The 24,011-nt window shown below is 41.8% G+C and overlaps 1 long non-coding RNA gene across 1 annotated transcript in view; it reads left to right on the top strand.

Annotated features, from left to right (window-relative positions):
- Positions 1 to 229: 229 nt before the first annotated feature.
- LOC124378925 overlaps positions 230 to 24,011 on the top strand; it is a 29,186-nt gene continuing 5,404 nt past the window's right edge. Inside the window, exons 1-3 of the long non-coding RNA XR_006924325.1 lie at positions 230 to 367; positions 619 to 806; positions 1,004 to 1,068. This is a non-coding gene — a long non-coding RNA (uncharacterized LOC124378925). The remainder of the gene's footprint in view (positions 368 to 618; positions 807 to 1,003; positions 1,069 to 24,011) is intronic.

The raw sequence follows: 24,011 nt of genomic DNA, 5'->3' as shown, positions 1-24,011 counted from the left end.
GTTAAAATAAAAAACGTTGTCAAATTCAGTGGGTACGGCTTATATATGGGTGCGCTTTATAGTCCGGAAATCACGGTAGTTTACTGAAAACACTGTAGTATTTCAATTCTTGTTTTTTCTGTTACTGCACCTCATTTTATCATCCACAATTTCACATAATTTAACTTTGAATAAATAAGTTGGTTAATTTGTATAACCAATAGGTGGACTTTTTTTCCCTGGTAGGGAGAGGTATGTTTGCACTTGAACATATTAAAACTTCCATCTTTGTTGTTGAATACCATGGGATTCTCTCCCAAAGTAAACATGTTGAAGATATTCAAAACAACTACTTGTTTGACTTTACATGGAATGGAACACGTTACTGGTAAGTTGCTGGTTCGTTCCTAAATAGTATTTTATTTATTTTTCTCAACTTGAGTGGTTCATCCCACATGGATTTACTTAACAAAACTAATTGGTTATTTGGAAGAGAAATAATTTGTCACATCTATTTGACAGTATATTAAATAAGGCATGGTTCAGCCCCAGAACATATGATTCAGTTAGTAGCTTATGTTTCAGTCAGGAATGTTTTAAGGTTTTTTTGTTTTGTTTTCTGCACAATGTTTTCTACAGCATAGATGCTTAAAAAGAGGATGGTGGCTTGGACGACTGGTGAATGACAATCACAGAAATCCAGACTGCAGAGTGAAGACAATAATTGTTGAAGGAAGGCCACACCTCTGCCTTTTTATCATGAGGGATATTCAGATGAGGAGATTACATACAGCTATGGGGATTCCTCTTGGCCATGGCGTTTAATGGTGAGTATGTGCTCTTTAAAAAGGTTTTTTGTTACAAAATGTCAACCATGTTATAGATTTGATGATGCAAAGTGACAGTAAGATTTGGTTTAACACTGGTGATAAGACTGGTTGTTATTGTATATTCCATCATTGTTGCACCCCCCCTCTCTCTTGCGCTCTCTCTCTCTCTCTCTCTCTCTCTCTCTCATTTTTAGGAATTATAGGAAGAGACCTCGGTGGCTGTGCCTGAATGCAGTGTGAATACTTCACATCAGAGGAAGTAAGTGAACATTTTTCTTTCCTGACACTGTTCTATGTAGAGGGTTGAGATAGTTGGAAGTTAGTGCCTTGGTCAGATATCAGTTCTGAGGGGGTATCTCTACGTGCTATAAATCTCCTCATGAGGAAGGAATCGGTATCTATAGCTGTGAGAAGCTCAATGTGTACACATCGAGTTGTAAGACACTTAAAGATTATTTCCCATCTTTTCTCTAAACGTAGCATAGATTTAAAGATTATACTAAGGCAAACAATATGGCCAATGCAAAAGGTACATTCCCCAGTTCACAGAGTACAGTCACCCCCTCTAAAATGACACCCACATCCTCTGGGGGGATCAGTAAGCTCATCACCTTCATGTCGAACAACATAGATGCCAAAGAGCATCTCTTACATGGCTGTGTGTCTGCTTACATCATCTGCCTATAAAAAAAAAAAAATAATCAGTGCTTTTAAACCCTGATGTTAATTACATCCCACCTCATCCCTTAATTAAATCCCTTTTCATAACATGTTATAAACATAATGTACAACAGCTAACAGTTAAATTATCACAAAATATAACCAGATCTTTGAAATGCCTCTCTTATACATATTTAAAACTGATGTGACCCACAAGGAACACCCTTAAATTATCACAGAGACTATTCCCTTACTGAAGCTAAAAGGTATAACAACATACCATGTATTCCTTCACCAGCTTCTCCGGATCTTCATTCAAGTACACACAAAGTCCCTTTAGGATGCATGCACGTCCAATATCAATGCTATTGTTTTGCAAATCAGAGAATAAACACGTGAATTTCTACATGGAAGTGCAAAATTAAATAATAAAATTATATAACTAGTTATAATATAACAGGAAGAAATATGGCCTATCAAGGATACAATTTCTGGAAAAAGAACCATGCCGCTTGTTTCTTCCCTATAGAAATTGAATTAAGATTTCACAATATGTTTAGACATACATGTTTTTTGGACCCCCTTTTAAAATATTCTCATTTATTATTTCTTCTTAAAATGTTTTGGACAACAATTAAATGAACCCAAATATGTTTAATAGTTTGAGAGAGTCCACAAGACCTAAGATTCAATATCTATTACACTAGTATATGAAACATTAAGATCTGGCTTGTGCTAGATGCTAAGACTTGATAGCACAAGCTGGCTTGCTAATCCAGCTAATCTGACTACTGCCCTGTTATTGGCAAAACAACGGAGAGCTTCATTTAAACAAATATGTGGAAATTGAACAGGGATGGTTAATTAAATGAGTGTATTTGTTTAACGAGTAAACGCATTATGTTATAAAATTGAACTGCTCAAGCCATTACCTGTAGTAAAGTCCACCATGCTAATCGTGAACTGTACAGTAATTAACTAGCTTCCTCTTAACCTAAATGAACGTTTCATCTTGTCGATTGACAACGAAAAACGTTGCATTCGGTGGATCATCAACAAAAAAAGACTAACACGTATAGTTAAAAGTGATTTAGTTTACATTTTAATTCATTTTAAAAGTGTATAACAAGATTTGCTCTTACCTTTTCACAAGAGCGCGAAAAACAGGTGAAATCCTGAAGCCAGGCGTTGCTTAAATCTCGTGATATCGGCGGTGAAGTTCCCGGAAGCGTGTGAGAGTTTGATTGTGTTAGGTTATTTTGACATGAGTGAATCTATTAAAAGCTAAGTAATTGACCTTATAGAAAATCCTACATGATTTATTCGCGTATATTTAATAAACATAACATTATATTGTACGGAATGTATGTTACATTTAAGTAAATTAAACATGCAGCAGAATTAATTTTTTTGAGTGTAGCTTACTATCATAGTCTTGAATGAGTAATTTGGTGGCTTGATGATGAGGGTCTAGGACAATGGGGTAAACTGTTTGGAGTTCTAGGCCTTCAGCACGACGTAGGCGTCCTCCTACCCGTATAAGCTGACTGGCTTTATCGAATTCTGGGGCTAAAGTGAGTAATCTACTTGTAGGGGATACGGGCTTACCAGAGCTTAGTTGCTCGTATTCTTCTGGGAAACTATCTTGTTGAATATTGCGGAAGAGATGTTCTGCTGTCACATAGTCCTTAGCTGTAGGTATACTAGATTGATCTAAGTCACTTGGATGTAGTTGAACTATGGCTTCAACAAGGTCTTTCCAAGAGTGGTACACTCAAAAACCAATATGTTGGACTTACTTAACTTTCTTTTGTCAACAGGTTCCACATAACTGTTAGGTTGCATTTAATTAACAATATTAATTTCAGTAAACTTAAGTTAATTACTTAAAGTTAATGTAATGTTGTTTAGTTAAATCAACTTAACATTCTTAATTTAGTTTTAATATATTAAGTTAATTAAGTTCAATTATTCTTAAATTTATATTGTTGCCTTCAACCAAAACAAATAATCCAGTTTTATTGATTAGTTTATTTAATAAATCTACAGGTATTTACTTTTTTTTTTTTCAACAAGAATGTGTAGAGTACAAAATGTATTTTTTACTTATTACAAAAATACTAATAAAGCATATAAGCATTTACAAAATAATAATACAAAACAAATAATACAAAAGCCTTATTTTTTAATATTTCCTTTTTCTTTGAAACTGAAAAAAAGCTAACAATGCATCAGTTATTCAATGCAAGACCAACATGAAGGAATGAACATGATCAGTACTGAAACAAATGTACCGCTACAGCAAACAGCACAACTTTATGGAGAAAACATACAGTATGTTCTGCCTTAGTTTATTTTTTAGGACCTGGACCTTGTTTGAATGCTTGTTTGCATTTAGTTCCATAAATAACTTTTGAAATAATTCAAAGTGTGGGTAAGCCAAGTTCAATGCAAAAATTAGACCAAGTATCACAGAACATGCATTTGCCACATTGTTCAGGTTTTCAAATATTTGGATGCCTTTAATGATGATTCCAACATCTTCATATCGGTCTGTAGCATCTGCACCTTCATGTACGAGGTCATAGATTCCCAGAGTGGTGTTGTGCATCGAGGTTGCAAAGACACCATGTTTAACATCCTAAAAATATTAAGTATAAACAGAGAATTACCAACAGATCAAGGGTGAGAGGAGGGGTTTGTTGCACAGACCCATACAATACGTTTTAGAAAAATGTAAATGACTTACCATATACTCCTTCACAAGGTTTGATGGTCTTCATTCAGGTAGACAGTAAGGGCTTTCAGGATGCATTCATGTTTTTTTTTTTTTCTCGAGGGAGACAATCTGAACAATGAAAAATGTGCATAAGTTAGCGCTTTACTGTACATCTAAAACTTTAAGGAGCATCATACAGATTATCCCACTGTGATGTTTTTACAAAAGTCAAGTTTGTCAATCCTAGCGACCAGTACAAGACATCCAAAAAATGGTCCTAAATCAGGAGAATTTTTCAATTTCTGCCATGGAAAAGATGCACAATAATCTTTGAGGTCAGAGTTGTTCCAATTGTTGCAGGTGCAAAAACACAACTCTGGTGCATACTGTTTCATTAAAACAGCCTGGTTCCAAATGGAAAAGTCCCAGATTCGGTAACACCCTGAAATTGAGTTACGGCACAGAGGTTTTCCAAGACGGGTTCTACTTGGAATAGGCCTCGTCCATCAAAGAAGTCGAGTCCTTGCACTGTGCGTCAGGTGCAGCAAAATGTCACAGTACATGTTGGAATCCACGTTTCTCGCAATGAACCACAGCTCATGATGCTGCTACCACCACCATGCTTGACTGTACGCAAATGTGTGACTGGACACAATTTTCTCCACACGCTGGACTCTGAGCCAGACAAGTTTATCTTAGTCTCATCACAGGACATGGTTCCAGAAATTCATGCTCTTGGACAGGTCGTCTTCAGCAAACTGTTTGTAGGTTTTCTTATGAGCAGCTTTAGAAGAGGCTCCTTCTGGGACGATGGCCTGCAAACCGACGTTGCAGTGTGCAGCGTCTGGTCTGAGCACTGACAAGTGAAGCTTCCACTTTTGAAACCTCTAAAGCAATGCTGCAGCCATTCTGCACCTGACGCACAGTGCGAGGACGTGACGACTTTGATGGAACCTTACGAGGCCTATTTCAAGTAGAACCCCTCTTGGAAAACCTCTGTACTGTAACTTAATTTCAGGGTGTTAACGAATCTTCAGCCTCGGCAACTTTGTGGAGAGCAACAATTCTAGATCTTAAATCCTCAGAGTTTTCTTTATCATGAGGTGCCATGTGGAACATCCAGTAGTCAGTGTAAGAGAATTGCACTCATTTGTATACACACACACACACACACACACACACACACACACACACACACATATATATATATATATATATATATATATATATATATATATATATATATAAAATCAAACCGTGAACTTTGTTTAAATTGATTCCCATCAAATGGTGCCGATCAAAAACAGAGCAGAAAAGTTCGCGTTGAAGCTGCTTTCATCTGCGCATGTGCGCAGAAAGACCATTAGGCGCCGCCCAAGTGGCAGCCTGTTGCAGCAGCTCCCGTAAAGTTTGTGCTTTTTTTATTTATTTTATAGTGTTCCGGCACTTTGTGTTTTTTTCTTTTTAAGTGTATGCGCGTAATTTTGGAAACTGCACAATGGACATAAACAAAGCCACCGAGTTTGCTCTACTTTTCCTGCTTCTTTGGACTTTGTTCACAGTCGCGTCTGGAAACTCTGTTCATAGCCACGGTCCTATTGTTTACACCAGTGATCAGCTGTTAGCATTCCGCAACATGCCGATGCTACTAGGAGAAAAACCGGATATTCCCCGCGAGCTAAGAAGGAGAAGACGGGGGAACCGTGCTGGAGCTGTGTGTCGGAATAAAAGGAGACGTTACAGACCAACTCTCCCGTCCATCGTTATGGGAAATGTAAGATCTTTACCCAACAAGATGGACGAGCTAGCGGCTCTTACCCGGCATCAGAGGGAATTCCGGGAGTGTAGCATCATGCTGTTCACGGAGTCATGGCTAACCAAGCTAACACCGGACACGACCGTGGCTCTGGATGGATTTGATTTACTGCACGCAGACAGAACGATGGAGAGCGGTAAGAGAAAGGGAGGAGGACTGGCAGTGTTTGTGAATAATAGATGGTGTAAATCTGGACACATCACTATTAAAGAACAGATCTGCTGTAAGGACATTGAGCTGTTAGCCGCTAGCATGAGGCCGTACTATCTGCCGAGGGAATTCTCGCATGTTATTGCGATAGCTGCGTATATTCCCCCCTCTGCTGACGGTGAATCGGCATGCAAAGTCCTGCATTCTGTTGTTAACAGACTGTTAACACAGAGCCCAAATGCCCTTCTCATTATCTCTGGAGATTTTAATCATGCCCCTCCATCCTCCACTCTCACCCAGTATGTTTCATGCCACACCAGAGACAATAAAACACTGGACTTATTTTATGCAAACTCAAAGGAGGCCTATGCTTCATCACCTCTCCCCCCCTTGGGAAGATCGGATCACAACCTGGTTCATCTCCTACCTGTGTACAAACCTTGTATGCAGGCAACCAGCTACCTCCCGCACAGTGACGACATGGTCTGATGAGACCGATGAGGCTCTGAAAGACTGTTTTGAAACAACTATGTGGGAGGAATTGTGCAGTCCACATGGGGAGGATATTGACAGTCTAACAGATTGTATTACGGACTACATTAACTTCTGTGTGGAGAATACTGTACCCACCAGGACTGTACGGTGTTTTCCCAACAACAAACCATGGATAAACCCTGATATAAAGACTCTCCTTAAAGAGAAGAAGAGGGTGTTTAAATCAGGAAACAAGGAAGAGCTGAAAACTGTCCAGAGAGAACTGAGGAAGAAGATCAGGGAAGGAAAAGCATGCTACAGGAGGAAGATGGAGGATCAGCTGCAGCAGAACAATGTCAGCGGTGTATGGAAGGGGCTCAAAACCATCACTGGTCACAAGGAGCCAAGCTCTCAGGCTGTGGGTGACCAGAAGTGGGTGAATGATCTCAATCTATTCTTTAACAGATTTGATCAGCTACCCTCTCCTGCCCCCATCCAGTCCCCCCTGCTGCAATCCCCCCTCTCTGCTTCCACAGCAAGCAGCTCCAGCCCCACCTCTCTCTGCACTGCTATCAGCTCACAGACAATACACAACACACCTAACTTCCCACCCCTGCCGATTCCTCCAGTCAACACTCCAGCCAATACACACTGCCCCTTACAGAAGCCCAGGTGAGAATGGAGCTCAGGAAGATCAAAGCGAGGAAGGCTGCAGGCCCAGACGGCATCAGCTCCAGGCTACTTAAGACCTGTGCTGACCAGCTGTGCGGCATACTGCTGTACATGTTTGACCTGAGCCTGAAGCTGGGAAAGGTGCCACAGATATGGAAAACATCCTGCGTGGTGCCTGTACCAAAGACGCCACCAAAAGACTTCGGAGACTATCGACCAGTAGCGCTGACCTCGCATCTGATGAAGACATTGGAGAGGCTAGTGCTCACTCATCTCCGACCTCTGGTGAGCCCATCAATGGATCCACTTCAGTTTGCCTACCAACCTGGCATTGGAGTGGAAGACGCAGTCATCTTCCTCCTAAATCGGGCTATTTCACACCTGGAAAAGGCTGGGAGCACTGTGAGAGTCATGTTTTTTGACTTCTCTAGTGCTTTCAACACCATCCAACCTGCGCTCCTGAGGGATAAGATGGTGTACATGGGAGTAGACCATCATCTGTCTGCCTGGACACTGGACTATCTCACAGACCGACCACAGTATGTGAGGACTCGTGACTGTGAGTCTGACATGATTGTCTGCAATACTGGAGCCCCGCAGGAACGGTTCTTGCCCGTTTCTCTTCACCATCTACACTGCAGACTTCATGTTCAGCTCAGAAACCTGTCACTTACAGAAGTTCTCTGATGACTCTGCCATCGTCGGTCTGATCACGAATGATGATGACAGAGAGTACAGAGGACTTATAAAGAACTTTGTGGACTGGTGCCAACGGAGCTGCCTCCAGATAAATGCGGGGAAAACGAAAGAACTGGTGGTGGATTTCCGTAGGAACAAACAAATTCTATCACCAGTGAACATTCAGGGAAAGGACATTGTGAGAGTGGACTCTTACAAATACCTGGGTGTTCACCTAAACAACAAACTGGACTGGACAGACAACACTGAGGCAATCTACAAGAAAGGGCAGAGCAGACTCTTTCTGCTGAGGAGACTAACGTCTTTTGGAGTACAGGGAGAGCTACTGAAGACCTTTTTTGACTCTGTGGTGGCCTCAGCCATATTCTATGGAGTCAAGTCAAGTCAAGTTTATTTGTATAGCGCTTTTCACAACAGACATTGTCTCAAAGCAGCTTTACACAAATCAACAGTGGAGTGGTCTGCTGGGGCAGCAGCATATCTACTGCAGACAGGAAGAGACTAGACAAGCTGATCAGGAAGGCCAGCTCTGTCCTGGGGATTCCCCTGGACACTGTACAGGAGGTGGGAGAAAGGAGGATGGTAACAAAACTATCATCATTGCTGGAGAACGCCTCCCACCCCCTGTATGAAACCGTTACATCGCTGAGCAGCTCTTTTAGTAACAGACTAATACATCCCAAGTGTCTGAAGGAGCGATACAGAAGGTCTTTTCTCCCTGCTGCTATTAGACTATACAACCAAAGCTGTTCCCAGTAAAACCAGTCACCAACATACAACACTGCTATTACTTTTTAAGATGTGCAATAACTTTATCTGTGTGAAATATTATTAAACAAATCAGGTACAATATTATGTGCAATTTACGTGCAATACTACCTCAAAACGACTTAAAAAGCGTACTTTTGTTTTTTTTCTCCTATTCGTATTATTACATTGTACTGTATATATACTGGTATTGTAGTATATGTATATTATTTTTAGATATTTGCATTTATTTTTATTTCTTTGTTATTATTATTATTATTATTATTATTATTTATTTTTATTTCTGTTTTTTATTTTTTTGTATATTCTTCTTTTTTATATATATTTGCATCTATTTTTATTTCTTTGTCTTGCTGCTGTAACATAGAAATTTCCCCACTGTGGGACGAATAAAGGTTTATCTTATCTTATCTTACTCCACCTGTTGACCAAAGCGCGGTACTGCAGAAGCAACACAACTGTTTCATACGTTTTACTTAAATTAGTTGTGTTAAACTAAAATTTTACTATTTTAAATTTTGTCAACACGACTTTTTTAATTTCAATACACAAACGTAAGTACATTATTTAATTTCAACATAGTTATATTCTTTGGACCAACAGCAGCCACATTTCATTTTTTTGAGTGTACTCACTAGGGTCTAAGGGCTTTGATGTTTGTGTGACACCACAGAATATACTAGTTTTTCTTTCCACTTTATCTTCAGGGGTCTTAAGAGATGGCAGGGTTGGCCACTCTGATTCTGCTTTAAGTAAAAAGGGTGGACCTAAACTCCACCTGTTTGGTGTAACAAGTTCTACTAAGCTACGCCCCTTTGTTAGATCATTGGCTGGGTTTCTGGCTGTATCTACATATCGCCAATCATGTGACTCAGTTAGGTCTTGGATTTCTGCTATTTTAGTGCCTACAAAGACTTTAAAACTGCAAGATTTAGATCTTAGCCATGAAAGAACTGTAGTTGAATCAGACCATAAGATCACTCGGCTGATCTTAAAAGTGAGTTCATTTTCGAGCAGCTTCAATAGTTGGGCATCAAGAAGGGCTGCACATAGCTCTAGTCTAGGAATGGTTTGTTTACGTTTAGGGGCAATTTTGGATCTGCCAATCAGGAAAGCAAGCTGTATTCTACCTTCTTGATCTTCAGTTCTTAAGTATGCTACGGCACCATATGCTTGCTCTGAAGCGTCACAGAAGATATGGATTTGTTTTGTGGTATTGGACTTATCCATATCTGGCATAACATAACATTGGGGAAGTGTGACCTGAAAAAGAATGGGTAGTTTATTCTCCCATTCACACCAGGCTTTCACCAAATCTGTGGGTAACATGGGATCATTCCACAACAGCTTCATCTGCGGTCATTAAGCTTTTAAGACAATTGTCTACGTAAAAATTCCTTTCTACTGTCGATCTGAGAATATTGTTAGGTTGTGTGTTATTGAGAACATGGCGTTGCAAGGCATAGATGGCACAACAGGGGCTACAAGTTGTGCCAAAGGGTAGTACTTGCTACAAAGCGAAGGAGTGATTTGTCTTCAGGCAGTAAGCGGACCTGATGAAACATACCCTTAATATCTCCACTTATTGCTACAGAATGTTCCCTAAAGTGCAACAGCACTCCTAAGAGGGAAGTGCTAAGTGTAGGTCCAGCAAGGAGGTAATTATTCAGATTCTGGCCTACGTATTCGAAAGAACATTTGAACACTACTCTATTCTTCCCATTATGTTGTACCATATGATGTGGAATGAACCATGAGTCTTCTTCGGTGTTTACAGAGTCAGTGGTGAGTTTGACTACATAGCTGCACTTCTCAAGTTTCTTAATCTCTTTGTTATATGCTACTGCCCTTTCAGGATCCTTTGCCAACCGCCGCTCTATACTTAAGTTGGGCATAACGGAGTCCTTAGTGGTACAGAGTTGTGGCATATTAGCTTTCCTTAAAAGGGGGGTTGCATAACGATTCACTCCCTCTACCATTACTCTAATTGCTCTGGTTTGTAATAAACCTATTGCCACCTGATCCTGCTTTGATCGCGTGACTAATTTCTCATTCCTGTGTGGAATGGTATCGCTTTGCCAGAGTCTTTCTACGTTTCGGGAAAGTTCTTCCATTTGGGAAGTGAAAGAGATATGTAAGCATTGTTGAGGCTGTATCTGCTGCTGCAGAAGGCGCGTTGGACCTTGTCCAGCCTAATCTAGTTCTAATAGCTGCTGGGCCTCCTGGGGGCCCTAGGCATACAGGCTCAACGGGGATGGTCTGCTCCTATCAAAAGGAGGGGTTGTACTTTATCTATGGGCTGTAAAGGAATGTCCTTTAGATGTTGGTATCCCTGCTGGAGTGTTGCAATGGGATACGAGTGTTCAGTTAACCTAAGTGCTCAGAGGTAAAGGCATTCTGTATCCAGTAACTCTGTTGGGGCTGTGAAGGAAACTGTGACCCCATTTAGTTTCTTGATATCTTGTCGAATAGTTCTTAATGTTAAATCTTCCTTTTGTCCTTGTAAGGCAAGTTTCTTAACTGCAGCTGGGAGTAACATAGTCCTTTCGGATCCGTCATCGAGTACTGCATAAGGGCTCGATTGTTGTGTTGTAATACAACGGGAATCACTTTCAGCAGGACACGCTTGGAACCTTCTGGCCTGTCTAGATACAGAGTTTTGTTCGTGGAACTCACTAAACAAGTACTCTCCTTTTGAGGTTGGCTATTAACCTCATGAAGGATTTGAAGATGTTTTGACAGGGCTTCTTTAGAGTACAGTCTTTGGCTAAGTGTGATCGCCCACATTTCCAACAACGCTTGTTGTCTTTGATCCATTTGATCATCTGCTCTGTACTAAACGACTGGAAAGTGGTACACTGGCTTAAATAATGTTTGTGTACTGTGACACTATGGGCACAGATGTACTGTGACATTTATCTGTTCAGATCCCCGTGCTGGCTTGGACTGATGCCAGGGCTTCGGCACTCGAGTGATCGTTTCTGGGGGTCAGTCAGCTCCATGCAGGACAGAAGCGAGTTTATGCTTCACCACCGGGCCTGGTTATCCTACTTATCTGATCTTTCCCCTGATTCGATTGCTCAGAGTCTTGACACCGGGATTTAATCCTGAGCCACTCTGCCAGATCCGGTAGAGTGTAGGAATCTTGATGGGGCAGGTGTCGTTTGAATGCGGCACGCAAATCCGGGGGTAACTTAGTGAGTAAGTGGGCTACATGTGAGGCGCAACTTAGTTCGCTTTCTCCCTTTGAACCTAATGAGTTCAGGAGACCCACGAGGGCCTGAATTTCGAGTGCGAACAGTTTGAAACTAGTTGTATCTCCTGTCTGTACATTGAGGCATCCATGACTTCCTCTAGCTTAGCTAGGGCTAACTGGAAAGGTAGTCCGTATTGGCCATTAAGCATAGTCATAGTGTCTGTGTATGGCTGAGGGGAATTCAGAAATGTGTCTGCTATTAGGCGAGCCTCTCTAAATTTGAGGTGTCCTAAGAGAATCTGATATTTAAAGAGTTCATTTGCATCGGGAGGGAGAATATTATCAAGGGCTAGCTTTAAATGAGTGAAATCTCTGGGGTCTGGACTGGTGAAATCTGGAATTGTTGAATGCAGGCCCCTATAAAACATGTCCGGAGATGAGGCACTCTGAAGCCGCCCCATCAAGGGAGGATATTGTGAATTAAGTAGATGGGCATATGTATCTACTTCTGACTTTAAGGGACTCTTACTAGGGGGCACTTGTGGTGTATGAGGCACTGGCTCTGGCACTGCTGCCTCAGGTGGTTTATATATAGTTGGGGGCAAGTTCTCGGAGTTCCTCCTGACAGGCCATTTGATTTTCATACAGTTGCTTAACTATCTTCTCCAGGTCTTGAAGCTTTGGATTATGCCTGATGGATGTGGGTGCAGCCTTGTCTGGTTGTAACACAGGCTTCTCCTTATCACTTTCAAAAGGCTGTGTGTTAACATCGGAATGCGGAGCGCTCATAGCTCCCGTAATTGCGTCGATGTCACCAGTATGTGAACTTAAAGGAAGCCAAATACTGTAATCGAGGGGTAACATACTAGATTCATCTCTCATTGTGCTTAACTGTGTTTCCTCTTCTTGTTCATGCGAACGCTGTGTAGAGTGTTGCACCTCATAGTCTTGGGATTGGGGGCTGAGTTCTGCGTCGTGGACGCGAAAACTCGCTGGGGGGTTGTTCTGATATCCTTCTTCTGTGGTAAGCACTTATCCGGCTCGAAGGACCTAATGTTAGGAAGTTTTCCTATCTAGCTTGAAGGACCATATAAGGATTCTCACTATCTGGTATACGCTGATCGGTGGATTGTACTGCACCAGCGCGTCAGTAAAAACACGATACAGGATTCAGCACACTCTACTTTACTGGGTATAGAATTGATTGTATATGAGGTGATTCTTGCTGTCTTCTGCTTGCTGCTGTTCAGTGGGTTGCGTGATGCAGAATGCCCGCATACTCTTGGTGGAGGACGGTGTACTGTGATGTCAAGGGTAGTTTGTTATTGCTTGGTAAACTGTATATCTGCCTCTAGTGCTGAAACATGGAATTACAACTAAATAGTTTCTTACACTTCCACATCGGAGAAAATAAGTGAACATGTTTCCTTCCTGACAGCGTTCTGTGTAGAGGGTTGAGCATCACACTAGACTGTTTTATTTGAACTGTTTGTGACGACTTGCACTTTGAGTGAAATTTGTTTTAAAAAAGTTTCTCTCCATGAGGACCATCCTATTTTACACACTTGATAACCATGCTGGTTTGGTTTTGTCTGCCTTTTATTTTGGGTGAGGTATAGACCCTTGTATGCACTCTTTTCCACCTGGACATGCAATAATGACTACAGTGCCTTCAGACTGTCAAAGAGGTATACAGATAATTGTTAAAAAATTAGTTATTTCCCCAGCTAGTGGTGAGGGTTTTGCACTTGTAAGATTTTAATTTATTATATTAAGTTTAAAAGTTCTAATAAATATTGAAAAAACTGCATTTATCATAATTGTTTTAGTGACAATATGTCTGTGTGATTCTGACCTGAAATCTAAGGACTGTGTATCACCCTATGAGGACCATCGTATTTTACACACTTCATTAAAACGTGTTGGTTTGGTCATGTGTCAGGGGATGGGCATGATGCTGACCTGAAATATAATGACTGTGTATCGCCTTATGAGGACCGTCGTATTTAACACACTTGATCAAAACGTGTTGGTTTGGTTATTTGACTTAGCATTATAAGTGCCGAAGGAGGAGAAGGAAGACATCTACAGAGACAGCAGAAAAAGAAGTGTAGGAGAGCTGAGGTTAGGGTTGGTACTATGACTGGTAAAGGGAGAGAGGGAGCTGATATGATGGAGAGGAGAAAGGTAGATATGTTGTGTGTTCAGAATACCAAGTGGAAAGAGAGTAAGGCCAGGAAAATTGGAGGTGGGTTTAAACTGTTCCATCATGGTGTGGATAAAAAGAGAAATGATGTAGGGGTGATTCTGAAGGAAGAGTACAGTAACAGTGTAGTGGAGGTGAAGAGAGTTTCTGATACTGTGATGAAGCTGGAAGTTGAAGGGGTGATGATAAATGTCATCAGTGCTTATGCTCCACAAGTGGGTTGTGAGATGGAGGAGAAGGAACAATTCTGGAGTTAGTTGGATGAAGTGGTAGAAGGTGAACCTAGGAATGAAATATTGGTGATTGGGGCAGACTTTAATGGGCATGTAGATGAAGGGAACAGAGGTGATGAGGTGATGGTAGGTATGGCTTTAAGGAGAGGAATGTGAAAGGGCAGATGGTGGTAGATTTTGCTAAAAGGATGGAAATGGCAGTGGTGAACACTTATTTTAGGAAGAAGGAGGAGCATAGGGTGACGTATAAGAGTGGAGGAAGGTGCACACAGGTGGACTATGTTCTATGTAGGAGATGCCTCCTGAAGGAGATTGAAGGGCGTATGGTGTTGGCAGGGGACAGTGTAGCTAGACAGCATCGGATGGTGGTCTGTAGGATGGTTTTGGAGGTGAAGACGAAGAGGAGGAGAGCGAGGACTGTAAGAAGAATAAGATGGTGGAAACTGAAGGAGGAAGACTGTAGTATGAGGTTCAGGGAGGAGGTCAGACAGGGGCTCGGTGGTGGTGAAGAGGTGCTGGATGATTGGGGATCTACTGCAGAAGTGATAAGGGAGACTGATAGAAAGGTACTTGGTGTAACATCTGGAAATAGAAAGGAAGACGAAGAGACGTGGTGGTGGAAGGAGGAAGTGCAGGAGAGCATAAGGAGAAAGAGGCGAAACAGAATTGGGATCAACAGAGTGATGAGAAAACTAGGCAGGAGTACAAGGAGAAGTGGCAGCAGGTAAAGAGGGATGTGGCAAAAGCCAAGGAAAAGGCATATTAGGAGCTGTAGGAGAAGTTGGACACTAAGGAAGGAGAAAAGGATTTGTAGTGAATGGCCAGGCAGAGGAACCGAGCTGGGAAGGATGTGCTGCAAGTTAGAGCAATAAAGCTGATTGCTGATGAATGAGGAAAATGAGAGAGAGAGAGAGAGAGAGAGAGAGAGAGAGAGAGAGAGAAAGAAGGTTGGATGGTGTGGAGATAGTGAAGCATGAAGTGGATAGGATTAGTAAGGAGGAAGTGAGAGCACACCCAAATATAAGCCGCACCCACTGAATTTGACAAAGATTTTTATTTGAACATAAATAAGCCACAGGTGTCTACATTGAAACTAATTAACTTTACACAGGCTTTAACAAAAGACAGTGTCTGTTACACGGCTTGTATCTTAACCAGACATGGGCAAACTATGGCCCGCGGGCCACACACGGCTTATTTGGTTTATTAATCCGGCCCGCCAAAAGTGACCAAATTCTATTAAAATAGGTACGGGTAAACCTTGTTCAATTTACCTTTCCCCTGTAATGCCCACGTTTCCCCTAAAGATGTCGCACTTCAGTGCAATTGACCTTATTCGTGTGCACTACGCTCTTCTTCTCTTAAGAGAGCTTAATCTGATACTCTTTTAAAAACTGCAACAGTTTCTGACAAGACAAACACCTCGGATCTATCCTGAGAATTGCCACAACAAAACTTACTCCAGATATTAATGAACTGGCAAAATAAGGAGTTCAACCACACTGTTTCTACTGAAACTGAACTTGAGTTTTTCTGCTGTGTTTATTGATGCACTGGCAAAAAAAAAGATTAACATTTTTTAGCACTTGATGAAACTGAATTTACCAAATCTCTAATGTTATGTGTATGTATGTATATGTATCACACTCTGTCAAATTTTAGAACCCATTGTGGCCCGTTAGTCAAAAAGTTTGCCTAACCCTGATCTAAACAGTAGCCCAACAAGAAAGTCATTGATTACTGTCTTCCTCCTTCCTTTCACAACAATTTCTCTCGAGAGTTTTTCTTTTGGCACCGTCGTGCGTTTAAGAATCACCATCAGTGAAGCTTTTCTCCTGATGCCGTGCAGCTCAGAACATAGGTGAAGTGCGTTTTTTTTCATGCCTGGTTGTTTTCAGCGTGACGAATGATTCGCATTTCCTGTTGACAGTCCGAGTGAGTGGCGGGTCAAACGTCAGAGGAACCTCATCCATATTTATGATGTGGTGCAGCCAGATTCGGTGGGAACGCCATTTAATATAAAGAATTGAATTTGTTTTCCTGAACCAGTTCGGCTATTTCATTGATCTAATGTTATGGGGCTCAGTTTTTTGGCTTGAAGCTTGTGAAATGGGGGAAAACCCAGAAAAAATCCATATATTAGCCAATTCATTGTTTGAGCCGCAGGGTTCAAAGAGTGGAAAAAAGTAGCGGCTTATAATCCAGAAAATATGGTATACAGTGGAACCCCGTTGTACGAGCATAATTCGTTCTTAAAAATTGCTCGTGTCCATTTGCTCGTATGTTCGAACTGATTTTCCCCATAGGAATAAATGTAAAAGTGATTTAATCCGTTCCGAGATCTCATCCGATCGCTTATTCCTGCACTTAAAAAGTAATTGTAGCCTATTTTTAAAAACAAATACACAGCAAATGACCATGATATAAACATAATCTAACACTTACTCATGTGATAGTGGTTGATTGCGAGTGTAAGATGCACAAAATGCTCATAACCTCCTCGGTTTCCATGTAATTCTATTTACTTTCATTTTCACAGCACCATCACTGATTTTCTTGGGAGACATTTTTCAAGATTTCTAGTGAAATAAAAATATTAAACTAAAAAAAGGTACTGTGGGAGAGCGTTTGAATATAGGAATAAGGAACGCCACAACAGGTCAGATGCAAAGGCTTCACATCCACTTTTGGTTTTTTTGTGTCGGTCTGCTTAGTGCCCCACGCAGCACACACACGCACAGTCTCCTCCTTAAATGCACCCTCCGATCACTTGAAAAGAGAGAACACTCATTAGGTCACATTAACTTCAGGTGAGGCAATCCCCTGCCTATCTGCTCCCAGACCCACCCTCCATTCACAAACCGCTGCTCGGCCACGCCCCTGCTGCCACAGTTACGTTTTTGCTGCACTGAACAGCGAGAGCGACTGAGTGATACGACATCAACTAAGCGACTGATGCGATCCTCCGCGAAAACGGGGAACCGGCAGTGTGAGTTTGCTCGTGCCTTCAAAATTTGCTCGTGAAACAGGGTAAAATTTTGCGAGTGAGATTTTTATCTCCGTTTGCTCGTACAATAGGTTGCTCGTACAACGGGGTTCCACTGTGTATATGTGTATATATGTGTGTGTGTGTGTGTGTGTGTGTGTGTGTGCGTGCGTGCGTGCGTGCGCGCACGCCTGTACTTCTTGAGAAGTCTCAAGAAATCTCATCTGTCCCCGGGGATTTTAACGAGCTTCTACCGCTGCATCATTGAGAGCATCCTGACCAACTCCATCACTGTATGGTACGGAGGCTCCACTGTGTGTGAACGTAAAGCACTGCAAAGGGTGGTTAAAACCGCCCAACGCATCACTGGCACCCAACTACCTGCCATTGAACACCTTCACCACAGCAGATGTCTGCGCAGAGCTCACAGCATCATCAAGGACTCTTCACATCCCAGTCATAAACTGTTTAACCTCCTTCCATCACGAAGGAGATACAGGAACTTACGCACCAGAACCAGCAGGTTCAGGGACAGCTTTTTTCCATCCACCATCACACTACTGAACTCAACACTACACCGCTAAATCACTACAAAACAAACACAAACAAAAGTCTGTATATAACCTCTGTACAATACATGTACATACTACATATTATATCTTTTTCACTCCTCAGTACATCTGCACTTTTTATATCTGTATGTATATTTATCATTACTGTACATTCTGCCCAACATTTCACATTCATCTGTGTATAACAACCGCACTACTCCACTGCCCTTCCTCTCATTCACACACATGTACTCTCTTACTCCTACTGACTTTCATTCCCCCTCTCTCCAGCACATACCTCCATTTCTCCAGGCTCTTTGCAACCTGCTCACTACTCTCACCACAAATCACACTATCATCCGCAAACATCATAGTCCAGGGAGACTCCTGTCTGACCTCGTCCGTCAACCTGTCCATCACCACTGCAAACAGGATGGGCTCAGGGCCGATCCTTGATGCAGTCCGACTTTCACCTTGAACCAGTCTGTCGTTTCTACTGCACACTTCACTGCTGTCACACTGTCCTCATACATGTCTTGCACCACACTCACATACTTCTGACACACCTGACTTCCTCATACAATACCACAACTCCTCTCTTGGCACTCTGTCGTACACTTTCTCTAAATCCACAAATACGCAATGCAATTCCTTCTGTCCTTCTCTATACTTCTCCATCAACATTCTCAAAGCAAATAAGGCATCTGTGGTGCTCTTCCTCGGCATGAAACCATACTGCTGCTCACAAATGGTCACCTCTTCTCTCAGCCTGGCTTCCACTACTCTTTCCCATAACTTCATGGTGTGACTGATACTTAATTGAACTTAATTCCCCTGTAGTTACTGCAGGTCTGCACATCTCCCTTATTCTGGTAAATTGTGATAATTGAGGTAACCTCCCCAAGATGTTTCAAGAATTCATAGGGAAATATATACTCTTGTTAGAGTTTTTAATGCCAGTATAAAGCACAATTGTGTGTTTTAAATCAATGGATCCCTACAAATGTCTTTTATTTAATGGGTTCAATATCTTTTGTCGTATATCGCTGTCGCGTTCGGCATAGATAATAGTATAAGACCCGGTGTAATGCGATTAAAACTCTTTTTTTTTTTTTACAATGGGCATGATACAAATTGCAAACAATTTTTGCCCATCACCCATGATGCAACAACAGGCCATCCAGTTAGATATTTAAAATTTAAGATTACTGTCAAGAGCTGCTGCTGTTACACAGAATGGCCTGACCGTGGTGACGAAGCACAGAAAACGAATTTTACTCTAGCATTAAACACAAGTCTTAAGTCATAAACAGCACTAAGGAATGGGTCAAAATGCAATACTGGTCTAGGCCTTTTGGTAACATGAACAATAAATCTTGATCACAAGAACACCAGTATTTTTATGCAAGTTAAACTTTTATTATTTTTTAAGAATTTACAGGATGGATTTTAAAAAAGAAAAAAAATACTAGTGTTTGTGATGCTGATTAATTTTCCATGTTACCAACAGACCTAGACCAGTGTAGTGTTTTGACCCATATACTGGTAATATTTTATAGATATTTCTCTATAGGTATTTTTGTAGATATGTTTTGATTTTGTTGTACATCATATTTGCCTGTACACCATAGCATAACATACATTGGTCAGCAATAAGCACAAACACATACAGCTTATTTACTGGGGTTTCTGGTTTCAGAGCTCAGCATGCAATGTAAAATTTGAAAATTTGAAAACTAAGCTCTTCCTTTGAACGTTGTTGAACTGTGAATTGTTGAACTATGTTTGAAAATGTTTTAAGGCTGTTTTAAAAATGTTAGTTTTTTGGTGTTATGAAAAAGGTACAGTCCGTGAAAAGTAAACTCTTACTGGGAATGTTGACATTTTGGTGTGAGCATCTTTTGAATTGAACAAATATTAGCATCTTAATGTTAAAATGTTAATTAATAAAAGAATTGTTAAACTGGGTTGTTGAAATGTGAATATAATGTCTTAAAAATGTTTTATTTAATTTGTTTTTTTGAGTGTGCGTTCATTTTTCAACTTTTTAGATTCTTTATTGTGCCATTTTATTTGAATTTTATTTATATTTGTACTAATTTATTTAATTGTTTGTCTGAAAATTTTAATTGATTGCAGTGTATTTTGTAAGGTACTGTACGTGTTGTCATTGACAGTTTTACATTGTTAAAAGGTCGGCAGACCATCCAGTGTTGAACTTTTATGTTTTAATGTTTTATTTTTCGTTTATTGGTGTTTTAATGTTTTAAACATCTAAGAAATAGAGTCAAAGCCTTTACACGAGGGAGTTCAAAGTTTGTTGATTGCCCGTATCTGTAGTTGTGGCTGATGTCTAATAATGCTTGTCGGCTGTGTGCAAGCCTGTTCTGAGTGAATAAACTTGCTATTGATGGAGAAATTGCTACTAAATCGCAAAATCTGGATAGACTCTGGGCCTTGCGTTGTGCATGTGCCGCCATCTTGGTTGCCGATCTGGCAATAAAGAGGAATGATGTATCTTGTTAATAAAATTCCTAATTTGAAGATGTTATAAAAAAAAAAAAAATTTTAGGTAGATCAAATTTTTATTTAGTAATAAAACTATGCTTAATTTCCAGGAATTAAAACAAATCTCCCACCTTATATTAACTTTTTGTTGCCCAAATTTTGAATCCATCATCGTGTGTCCCAGGTGTAAAGTTAGTTCCCCTTTGGGAACTCGAGTTGCGCCGTAACGCTATGGGAACGCCCCTGCGTGACCGCGCTCTGAACCACGTGTGTAATATGACCAATAGGCGTTTGGGACGTGACGTCATCAGCGGGCGACTTCGTGCAAACAGGAAGCTACAAGTGGCTGCGAGATGGACAAGACGCTAGCTTCTGCTTGTTCAAGTAAGCGCTGTTTCGCGGTGTTTTTCTGATCGAGTGATGGCTGGCAGACAGAATTACTGTAAGTATGTTCATCCGTGTCCACGTTTTATTACCGGTAAGGATTCGCATGATCGGTGTGTTGTTTGCCTGGGAGTTGAGCATGTACAATCGGCTCTCAAGGGAGGCAATTGCTCGCATGGCTATGCGCACGCTTCGCTCCCGGAGAGTGCTCTTTAAGAAGAGCTCTCTCCCACTCTTGCTGAGGCAAAGCGGCTCGTGGGGCTCGCAGGTCGATGTAGCAGCGGGCTTGGAGTCGGATGAGTCCCCTCCAGCCTTGTCTGCTGAATCGAGCTCCTGCTCTCTCAGGGAAGTAGGCCCAATGGCTGCTTCTTCTCCCAGTGTGAACAGCGCATCATTACATGTCTCTCTTTCTGAGGAAAGAGAGCTGATCAATGCTAGCGAGCCCGTGGATTCCTCACAGCCTGTGCTGTACGAGGAACTCCTCGAGTGTGTGACACGAGCCGTAGCTAAGGTGTCCAGATCCTGGGAAACCCCGTAATCAGCGCTTCTTCTCATCACTCTTCTTCTTCTCATCACTCCTTGCTCTATGCGAACGTGGTTGGGGCTAAGGCGTGTGGCTATGGGGCGGTGACGCTAGCCAGCTATCTCTCTCCTAGCGTAGCATCATCACTGAAGGCTCTGATGTTCCCTACTAAACCGCTACGTGCTACATCGGCCTTAGTAGGGTGTTGATGTTTAGCAATAGATTAAATAAATAGGGAGAAGAGTAACCATGACTAACAATACATAATTCTAAAGCTCTAAGTCTCAAGCAACAATTTCAGATCACTGTTTTTCAATGGAAAACGTAATAAATGTATTTGCTGAATTTGAGCAGTACACAACATGCATAAAAAAACACATTAATATTGTAATAACGAGTCACAAACACATCCACTGCTGCTAATCCCGGTTTATTAGAAAAGATAAGGGTCCAGTGAACAACATGCCGTAAAGCATTTCTGCTCCTAACAAACAATAGTGTTGTAATTTAGATGTTTATTCCTTTGTTTAATTCGGTTTGTCACAGAACTTCGGCTGGTGTTTGTGTTTATATATTTCCGAATAACTTTCACATAAAAACGACATCTTGGTGACAAAAAACAAATATGGCTGGTAGAATATAGTGTTACAAAACGGTTGAGATCACAAAAAAGTAAAGAAAATTATAATAAAAAAGTAAGAGTATAAATCTTGGGTGGAGTCTCCTCTTAAAAAACCTTTTATTTCCAGCCAGTAGCTTTATGGAAAGAAAATGAATGATTGACAATGTAGCTAATAAGTGCAGGATTCTAACGATATATGGGAGGATTTTATTCTCCATATGTGTAAGGCTTGGTTTTACTATTACTGGCTGAAGCAGTGACGAACCAGGAAGCAATGCAGCTCTCAGGTCAACATAAACAGCTGTTTATACAGTAGCTCGTGCTAACTGGACTTTGTTTACAAAAAAAAAGTATACAATAAAAACAAATGGACAATCAAATAAGTTGTTTTATCTGAGATTTGCACAAAAAGCAGCGATGTGGAAAATATTTTTTGGGAGCGAAGTAACAACAGACACGAAGAGCTCCATCTGTAAGTTACAATATATCTCCCCTTATAGCTTTATATGATTTTATTGGTTTTATTGCCTGCTTGTTTTTATAGGAGAAATGCTTGAAAAGTAAGTTTGTGTGTGTGTGTGTGTGTGTGTGTGTGTGTATTGTTGAGATTGGAATGGCCAGACATCAATATGAATGGTCATGGCTGTAGAACAATAGCTTGTCTGGCTACCTGGCCATCAATATTATAGCCCCAAACATTAACATTAGCCCAGATATTAATGAATGGCTGACCATTAAAGGCTTTTGTTATACATATAACAAAAGCCTTTAAAGCCTTGAACATCAGAGCCTACAGTTCGTAGCAGCTGGTCTCTCTACCGAGTTAGTAGAGACCCTTCTCTACACCAGAGCTCCCTCCACGAGGAGGTCGTACGCCGCACGATGGCGACTGTTCACATCTTGGTGAGAGCACTATGGCCTGGAACCTGTTAACTGCCCGATCAGTTCGGTTCTGGAGTTCTCACAGGAACAGTTTGCCGCAGGGTTAAGCCCTTCGACCCTGAAGGTTTACGTGCCCGCCACCGTGGCATATAGCACCCCGCCAGCCAGCCTCGGCAGTCGCTGGGTAGGCACCCACTGGTGACACGTTTCCTCCGCGGCACCCGGAGGCTGAGGCCCGGGACTAGACCCAGAGTGCCTGTCTGGGATGTGGCAGTTGTGCTGGCGGCTCTATCTGAGCCCCCCTTCGAGCCATTGGCCGATGTGGCCCTTAGGTTTTTGTCTATTAAGACCACCTTCCTCTTGGCGATTTTCTCCCTGAATAGGATCGGGGATCTGCAGGCTCTGTCTGTGGCCCTGTCTCGCCTGGAGTTTTCCCCTGGCATGGCCAGAGTGTTTATTAATCCGAAACCTGGGTACGTACCTAAGGTGCCTTCGGCTCCCTCACGACCTGTCGTGTTGCAGGCATTCTGCCCTCCTCCATTTACAGCCCTCGAACAGGAGCGACAGTACCGAGCACTGGACACTTACCTCCGCAGGACGAGTCCGTGGAGGAAGTCGGAGCAGCCGCTTGTCTGCTACGGCCCTAACAGGAAAGGTTTCCCGGCCAATAGGCAGACTTTGAGCAGATGGGTAGAGGATGCAATTGTGTCGGCTCACGAGTCCTCTGGCCTCCCCGCACCGCTCGGGGTCCGAGCTCACTCCACCCAGAGTGTGGCGGCCTCTATGGTCTGGTCTGCTGGAGTGTCACTCCAAGACATCTGTGATGCTGCGGGTTGGTCCACTCTGCTGAACTTTGTCAGGTTCTATGACCTTGACTTCAGAGCCACCCCGGGCTCCTCTCTCCTACGTGCAGGTGCCGAGGCCCTCACTCTCTAGGCAGGGTCTAGTTAGTGTGGCGTGATTGGACACTCGTTCCCATAGCGTTGGGACGCTCGAGTTCCCGAAAGGGGGACGTCTCTAGGTTATGACTGTAACCCTAGTTCCCCAAGGATACGAGACGCTAATTTTTATTCATAAAAACCGTTAAGTACAAAAAAGTTTAGTATTACAATTGTCTTGAAATTCTGACAATTGATAGTCATTAAGAAAATGT

Source organism: Silurus meridionalis, chromosome 25, assembly GCF_014805685.1.
Source record: "Silurus meridionalis isolate SWU-2019-XX chromosome 25, ASM1480568v1, whole genome shotgun sequence".
NCBI classification, from domain to species: domain Eukaryota; kingdom Metazoa; phylum Chordata; class Actinopteri; order Siluriformes; family Siluridae; genus Silurus; species Silurus meridionalis.
Note: the sequence above shows the minus strand (reverse complement) of the source record. Positions and strands in the feature narration are given on the sequence as shown.